Source organism: Durio zibethinus, chromosome 2 (assembly GCF_047325235.1).
Source record: "Durio zibethinus cultivar Kanyao isolate XHJ-2024 chromosome 2, ASM4732523v1, whole genome shotgun sequence".
NCBI classification, from domain to species: domain Eukaryota; kingdom Viridiplantae; phylum Streptophyta; class Magnoliopsida; order Malvales; family Malvaceae; genus Durio; species Durio zibethinus.
The window spans coordinates 33,792,736-33,801,899 of NC_143163.1; the positions used below are offsets into that span (position 1 = coordinate 33,792,736).

General features: G+C 29.0%; 1 long non-coding RNA gene across 1 annotated transcript; it reads right to left on the minus strand.

Annotated features, from left to right (window-relative positions):
- Window positions 1-5,548: 5,548 nt before the first annotated feature.
- LOC149520145 (uncharacterized) lies at window positions 5,549-8,900 on the minus strand. The gene is made up of 5 exons (XR_016332574.1): window positions 7,056-8,900; window positions 6,937-6,973; window positions 6,795-6,870; window positions 6,045-6,205; window positions 5,549-5,873 (listed from the first exon to the last, which is right to left on the minus strand). It is a non-coding gene; the product is annotated as an uncharacterized LOC149520145 (long non-coding RNA).
- Window positions 8,901-9,164: the final 264 nt, after the last annotated feature.

Below are 9,164 nucleotides of genomic sequence, written 5' to 3' on the forward strand. Positions count from 1 at the left end.
GGGCACATACAATGATAGGAAAATTTTAAGAAATTTCTGCTTTATTGTTAGGAAAATGAGGGCTTTTTAGTGTGGGTGCATTTTCACTTTAATTTGTGTAATTATTGCATATTTTACAGGCCGGATTAGGAGATGTTTAATTAAGCTGTCCTTGAGTCACTCGCTTTCTTTCAAAAAAGTATATATGCTATAAGCAAACAATGACTTAGAAATTTGTGGTAAAAAAAAATTGAATTTATCACCGTACAGCTGTTTCAGTTTTTTTATACAAATAAAGTAATAGTTTGAAAATAAAAAAAAAATTGCAAATATTAAATAAATGTCATACGTTAAAAATAAATGTATAAATAAATCAATTTTATTTTTTATTTTAATGTAAAAAAAGGACAGTACATTAGTGTTAATTTTGAGTGGGTGTATGTTTGAATTTATAACTATTAAAATATTAAAAATTATTTATTATTAAAATTTAAATAAAACTATTTATTATTTTTTATATTATTTATTAATAGCAAATTATTTATTAATATATTATAATATAATATTATTTATAAATAAAATTATGCTCAAAAGTATCAATAAATAATTTTACTTATAAACAGTTCTTTTATCAAAAAATATATTTTTTAAATTTGTAAGATAATTTTTTAAAAAATAATTTTATTATTTATTAATCAATAAATTATTTTTTTGATCAATTAATTTTTTGTTAAATAAATACTTAAAAATACAGAAATAATTTTTTGAAAATTATTTTTCATGAAACAAATTGAGTTGGAGACTCAAATGATTTTTATCTGTACTTTATAATCCAAACTAGTTTGTGTAGGATTAAATTTTTCAAAGTGGAAAAAAACCGCTGTATGGGAGCAAATAACAGGGCAGACAAAAGCTTCTGAGCACTAGAAGGACAAAGGGTGTTTCAAATCCAGAAGAGGCTATGGCCTATATTAATGGCGTCTAACGTCATAGGCCGACTCAACTCACGGATATAGCAGGTCATTCATCAGCTTCTTCTTGGCGCTATTATCTTAGGTTTGACATTTGCCCTAATGCGCCGAACAAATTGCTAGCCCCAAAGGCAAAGGTAAAGGCAAATTGTTAAAAGATACAACAACATACAGGTAGCATAGTTTTCAATACAACTAAAGCAAGCAATTACATGAAGGAAAAAACAAAGTCTTCCCATCGACCAAACAAGAAAGAAATAACGGAATCCAATTTTTACGGCTAATTTTTTTTTCCAACTCTTTTTATTGTTGATCAGTTGAAACAAAATTATAATAGGAATTATTTAATACACTATTAATAAAAATTTTTAACTTTATAAATAAAATTAAAAGATGAACACATATTAAACTTTTTTAATTAATTTTTTTATTCTTTTAATATACTTTAAGAGTTATGTTTTATTTTTTAACTTCACTTGTAAAATTTAAATTTTTAATTTTTAATATATTTAATAATTACTCATTTTCACTTGTGAATAATTAATTCAAATGATAAAAAATATATATATTACTCTCTTTGTTACCTAAATTCAAACCACTAAAAGGTTGGATAAGGTAATTTTTTATAAATTTGCTAAGCCACCCTGTCGCTAGAGATGAAAATTGGATCAATTTTTATTTGCTTTTCACTCTGATTCAGGGGTATGTTAAATATTTGGCTAACTTTTATGTATTCAACCAAATTAAAGCAAAAATTTTACCATATATTTTTATTCCTCTATTAGTTTATTTATTTTTTCTAGTAAACTTGCTAAGTACTGATAATTAAAAACGCATTCAGGATGAAGAATATAAATATATATGTGGATTTAAAGTTATTAACTTAAATTATAGCAACTGCATATTGTTGAAGATGGTGGAATCATAGAACATATCTCTTTCACTAAGATCATAATCAAAATTTTAAATGCGAATATTTTGTAGTTTAATAATGGATGTTTCATTGCTTTTGACGGCAGGGGATAACAATGACCACACAGCAAAAAATGCTAATTATTTGGATATCATTATTCACTGTTGTTGGGATTTATTGTACATGCATGCAGCTTGTTGCCCTAGTGAAAGCTCCATTGCTTCTGTAAATGGTCATTTTAATTTCTACGGCTTAAAATTTGACCTAAACGTCGTTGGACTCTATGTGTAAGACAACAGACTTGGTCGCTTTCCACGTAGTTTGGAAAAGTGACCATGGCAATAGTGTTTGGTCTTGACAGTTATAATTTAAAATTAAGGAATAATTAATTATCAATGTCATTAAATTCATTCCATCATGCATGACGACATATCATTTGCATTGAAGCCAACACAACTTCAGTTGTAATAATTTTGTAGGAAAAGACCAGGGCATATCACTTTTTGCTTCACTTATGCTAATTGAATACATCCTAGATTTTTAGTACTCACTGCATCTAATTAATTTATTTATTTTGGAATTGGAGGTGGATAATAGCAGTACTTTTTTTTTATATATTGAGAATGCATAATTGGATCCAGTTTTTTTTAGTCTAAAAATATATGCACCAAACATTGAATTAAATATTTAAATATATCAATTTTTTAATTAAAAAATTATTCAAATTTGGCTCAAAGACTAAGAGATTTTGCATTATTTGTTAAATAAAATGTTGGAGTGCAACAATATTTTTTCTAATTTACAAGATCAGAGGATGAGAAATCATTATATAAAAATAATTAAACTCACGAGCTGTAAAAAGAATTTTTCATTTTTTTGTCATTAGTATTTGATTTTTAAAAAAATTCTAAATAAAAATTTAAATGCATTAAATCAATATAACCTTATATAAAAAGTATCTCTTAAGAGATCTGAGTATGATACATGACTTTTCTTTTCTTTTATAATAGTTGTATTTTGACTGGAAGTAGCATTTCTTTTAATTTTTTGGTTATTTTATCACTGTTTTATGTGTTACTCGCATAAAGATAAAGAATTTTCTTTGATAGGTGTCTGTTTTTGTATTTGATAGGTCTTTCTATTTTTGAAAATATTTTTTTCTTTCTATTTTTAGTTGAAAGAGAGTTATTGTGGCATCAAAGGCAGGCTTCTTTGTTACGTGAGTTTTTCCCATCATTTTTTTTCCTTTTTTTTAGTTGTTTTTGGGTACAAAATTTCATTTTTTTTATTGTTTGATTAAAAATGGGTTTTTTTTTTTGGTGATGATTTTAGTGTTACAAATTTTAATTTTGTTTAATGGAGTTTGATTGTTGAATGGAGTTTGTGTTATGTGGTTGAAAGATTTGCATATTGGTGTGAATGTGTTTTTTTGAAAGATTTTGTCTTTGCATATTTTGATGTTAGATGAAAATCAGTTTTTAGTTATTATTTTTTTTGACAATGCTCATTTTTATTACTATTGTAATTTTTTTTAATTCTCAAATCTAGATTTTGTTTTGCATGTTATTTTAATGAAGTTATGATTTTGTTTTTGATTGATTTTATTTTTTCTTTTTTCTTTTTGGTCTCAAGGTTTGGTGAAGTTTTTTTGGATATTCAATTTTTATCTTAGTATGAATTGTTTTATGTGTTTTGGGTCTCAGGGTTTGGTGAAGTTTTGTTTTATTTTTTTTGTATATTTGGGTTTGTTAAGTTGTTATCTATTGAGAATTGTGGTCATTATAGGTGGGTTTTTTTTTTCTTTTTTAAAATATTTTTTTGGACAAGTGCATTTGTTTTGACGCTGGGTTCTTTTTTTTTTTTTTTTTTTCCTTTGTTAGGATCTTTATGTTGATAGGTGTATTACTCATATTATTGTTAAAGTAAGTTTTATATAATTGTCTTGAAAGTACTTTAAATGTGAGTTTCGTTAAGGGATAGATTGATTGCTTGGTTTTTTTTTTTTTAGCTTTGTTTTTTACTTTGGATACCTTTCGTATGAATTTAAACCTAAAGGAACTGATTATTAGATTTTGATCACATTAGGAGTTGTTTAGAGTTTAACCAGGAAGTATAAAAATTTGATATGCACTATTTAAAATCCTCAACTTTGAATGTGAGTTTGGTATGATTTTAAGCTAAATGTGATGCAAAAAGGAATCAATTTTTATTATGTGATGTTATGAAACATTGTAGGTGTGCTTGAAATTTTGAGTTCATTGTTCTGTTTTTAATATGTTTGATGTGTATGGTTAATCAAGATAAGAAAACTACAAAATAAAATAAAATAATGTTGTAAACAAATGGTCTAACAACACATAACCAAATAATGTAGTTAAGCAAATTGAACATGGTTTAGCAAAGATGGCGAGTACATAATACTAGTAGAGACACACAGATTAAGTATTTGGTTCACTCAGTCCATCATTACTAATTAAACTAATTAGGAAAAACAAGTTAGTATCTTATACATGAAAAGGTCAAAAAATATAGAAAACTAGAAATTAACAATTGTAAAGCAAATAGCTAAGAGTAGAATAGATGCATTAATCAAACGATACTAACCTCCTTGGAGAGATTATCAATTCTGTATAGTATATATCCTGTATCATCCTCTGATAAGAGAATGAAGTTTGTCCCAAAATTCCCTTGAAGGTTTCCAACAATTTTTTCATCCCTGATAAAAACATCACCATTTTGTACTTCAACCCGTATCATATTCATGACACCAGAAGCATAATTCTTTATTTTCACTTGAGTATCACCTAGATGATTTGGCAAGAAGCTGTTAGACCATTGTCGGCCAAGTTCATGAAAATGGTAAAAAGTTGCTGGACCATTGCCAGCTAGGTTCATCAAAATGCAAGGAAATTAATAATTCCCTGGAATAGATAGAAAATGGATAAGAAAGCTAGGGAAGGATAAAAGATAATGTATGATATTTTTTTAAGTTACAACCAAGAAGTTAGACAAAGTTATATAGGATCATCATCCCATTTTAATTAAAATTAGTTAGTTAATGATAATTCTTTCAAAGTTTACACTTTTGTATTGAAAATATGTTATATATAGTTATCTTGCAAAATGTCAAAATTTCGAAGTTTATATTTGTTTCGTAAGATTTCTCATATTGTTAAATAATTGAGTTATATCTAGTTATTTCTAAAAGTGTTTGAATATGAGTTTGAATAAGAGATACACTGATTGGTCTGAACTTGAGAACTTTTTTATCAATACAAAAAAATTGCCATATACCAACGTTAAAAAAACCATTACTAAAACTTAAAAATCCATCTGAATAGCTTAATAAACCCATACCAATGGTCAAAATACCCATTTCGACGTTTTATTAATCGTCAATATAGACTTTTACCGATGGATTTTAAACTATCAAAATAGGTAATAGAAATATACTAACAGTTTGATTCTATTAGTAATTGTATGACCATTAGTATAACATCTATATGTTCTAAGATTACACATTTTATTGATGATTATTTCCTGCTGATATAAATCTGTATGTTTTGAATTTTCCTATCTATACCGATGGTCAATGCTTGTCAGTATAAACTTGTATGTTTTAAATTAATTATTAATATTAATTTATTTATAATCTTAATATGATATGATTTTTTAAAAATAAAAATACACAACAAAATACAAGATATTTAATAACATTTGAAATAAAATTACAAACAAATTGTTTTATGATCCATAAAATGAGAATAAGTTAACAACTAAAGTTATAGCATGGAATCACAAACATAAGGTATAGGGTTTCATGTCAATAGACAATCACTAGCCTGCCACATCAATGAGTTTGTTATAGCTAATTTAAAACCTTTGCGCATCAAAAGGGCAAATAAGCAAGCTGTGTTTTTGGCATCATCAAGGCCACAATAGGCACAGCTTGCCATGCCAGGCGGCCATCGGAATTGCCTCCTTCAGATTGCACCTTACACCACCGAAAGCTTTACAGAAAGGAACTTTTAAGTTGATCCAATTGCCAAAAGTAAAATAAGAATAAAACATTAATATAAATGGCTATCTTAACAAACGAGTCAATACTACTATAAATTTTTGTAAATAAATATGATCTATTATAGAAAAAAAACAAACAATCACATATCAAAATTACTCACCAGTTGAAGTAAAGAGGCTTCCAGATCTTTTTTAAATGACACTCAAAATTCCAACATTACCCGATATCCCAATTTGACTATGTCACCACAGCAAAGTTGGTGTCTTTTATGCCCTTCTTCTAAAGCCATAAATCCTCACTCAAAGTAACACCTCTATCTACCTAGAACACATAAAGGTATATTTAGTATATAGGTTTACAAGTCACAGTGGAAAAATTATTGAGAAAAGAAAGCAAGGAACCATAATCAAACATTAGTACAAATAATATTACAATCTTACTTGTCCCACTACAGGCCATCTAAACTCGAACCATTATCAAATATCAAGCCTAAATAGGAAACCCCTCCAGAATCTTGCATCACCTCTCTTGATTGAATTCCTGTCATACCACCCCTTGCCCAATTGATGCTATTGCCAACAAATCTAGTTGATGTTATTGCCAAAAAATTCAATTGATGCTATGCCAAGTCAGTGAAAATAAGTTTAGCATTAACTTCATGTTTCCTAACTCATAATTTTTCTACTAGTGTATCTTTAACGAAGACCAAACGTACAGTATAGCAGCAATCAAGTAGCAATTTTACATCAAAAGTTTTAAACAATAAAAACAGGTGTTACCAACAAAACCCAAACAAAAATTGTAGGTGGAAAAGGAATAAGAACCTCATGAAAGAATAACCAAACAAAAGTACTTATAATCTCAGTCAATCCTTACATAAGCTAATCAAAATAACGTAACCGTTTCTTACTTTGATAGGATATGAAGCATCTTTTAGCCTACACATCTCCTACACCACCAACCGCCTTATAACTTGTGAAGGATCACTGAAACAAGATACAGGAAACATGAGTTAGTCCAAATCAAGGAACTCTATTCTTTTCCTTTTGTACCTTTAAGATCGGTTGCCTCCCATTCTGCTTTTTGTGTCTGCATTAGTTACAATACAATTTATTAAGGAAACTCAACATCCAATAACAAAATTCATACAAAAAATGACTTAAAGACTTACCCTTTCGATTTTTGCTGCAAAAACACGAGTCATATGCAGACGAAGTTCCACTCTCTCAATTTTAACACATCAAATGCAAATTATAAAACACCAGAATGGGATTAAAAACTAAAGTAAAGGCTCATGGAAGTTAATGAAACATGATAACTTAGAAGTCATATTAGCTCGCCAATCAAGATAACATTTTCCCATGAATTACATATAGACCTAAAGGGAGGTTACAATAAAGATCACCAACAATAACTCTTTCAAAAGTACCGTCAAGAATAGTATTGCCTGAGACAAATTTAAAATTTTCAATAACCAGAATAAAATGTTTGCATGTGAAGCCAAAAAGAGTTAGGTAAGAAGGAAATCTATTCCAAATTGGTCAAAAGAACATAAACTTCCCATGAGCTTTTGACCACCTCGCAACAACACTAAAAGTTTTTCTACATCGTATATAGAAGAGTTAGATGTCAGCAATTGGAAGCACAAAATAGTGCTGCAAACATTCGTTCGAATCTAATATTACATCTAAATGCTGTGTAAAAGATCTATGCTTTACATAAAGTGATGGTTAAAATAAAGAGATGTCACAACACTCAAAAATCTCCTGACACTATCGGAAATCACCACAAAAAAAGCACAATTAAGCATGAATATGACCATGATTCATTATAGTTCATCAGCATGTCATAATTTAGACATTGTTGATAAAAAAAACTGTCAATAATCATGTAGCTAGCCAATCCCTTGAAACTTGAAAATTGAAATTTCCAATTTCTAATTTTCTTGTACATGAAATCTTGAAAATTTATCCATATTCAAATCCTACTTAACGCTTTATAAAATCAAATCAAACTTTTAACTGATAACTTCCCCTAACTATTTGTTGATTATTAGCACATACATGGGTCGTCCTAAAAAGCACATAAAGAAACATCCAAATTCCAAAGTTGATTACAGAATCTTCAACCATAAATAATTAAACTAGGAATAACCCTACATGAGATTAAGCATACAGCAAAAAATTCAACAACCCATCAAAGATGTTTCCAGCCAACATAGCCTCAATCAAGATCAATTTCTAGAAGCTAGTATGCAACCACAAGTAGAAACAAAGTCAGGAATCTGCAACAATTATCCAGGAAAAACTCGACCAACAAGCATAAAAAAAAAAAGGCAATCAAAGGCTGGGGCAGTAACAAGCAAGCAGGAAGGCAAGTTCAAACAGAGTTTTTGAATCAACAGCAAGCAATTAACAAGCCCAATTTTCTAGACAGCATGCAACAATCAACAACTAGCAATCAGCAAACGGGTATCAACACAGTATCGGGCACAGACAGAATTAGCAGTGGATAAAGGAATCAAACAAAAAGACAAGCAATTCAATTTCTTGCTAATCTACAAAATCAAAAGCAAAGCAAAAGGCAATCACCAAAGCCAAGCAGAGAAACCCAACAGTTTATCACCAACCCAAAAAAGACCAAAAACTAGTAACACATGCTCAACCTAGAAAACCAAACCCAAACCCAGAGACAACCATCAACAAAGCAATCATATATATTAGCTTCCAATTCAGAAGCCCAGGTGATAAACCCATACCCATAATCTACAAATACTCCATCCATTCCTATCAAAGACAACTCGCAAACAGTCTCTAGCAACAATAAACACAAGAGAGCAAGAGTAATCAAGAACAACAAAGAAAACACTTAAAGCATACAAAATTATAAATTTTCTGGGCTGAAGGTTGTTCCAGTTTTTTTTTTTTTTTTTTTTTTTTAGGTTTCTAAGTTTTTGGAAACTAGTGAAGAGAAAAAATGAAGATTTTGGGTGGTTACTACTTGTGTTCAGCTGGTTAGAGTGACAGGCGATGATAGCCACAGACTTTAGTCTAGTTCTAGGAATTGTAAAAAAAGTTGAAGACACTTAGTGGGGAAAAGAAGAACATGGGCAAGTGGCCAAGGGTTTAAAGAGGAGCGACCTAGGCTAACAAAAGTTCTTAAAAAAAAACCCTGATTGGAGACACCCTAGCTTCTACCTATACCAACGAATTACAATAAAAGGTCAACGAATTACAATAAAAGGTCATCAGAATAAGCTAGAATTGTTTAAATCTTTTGT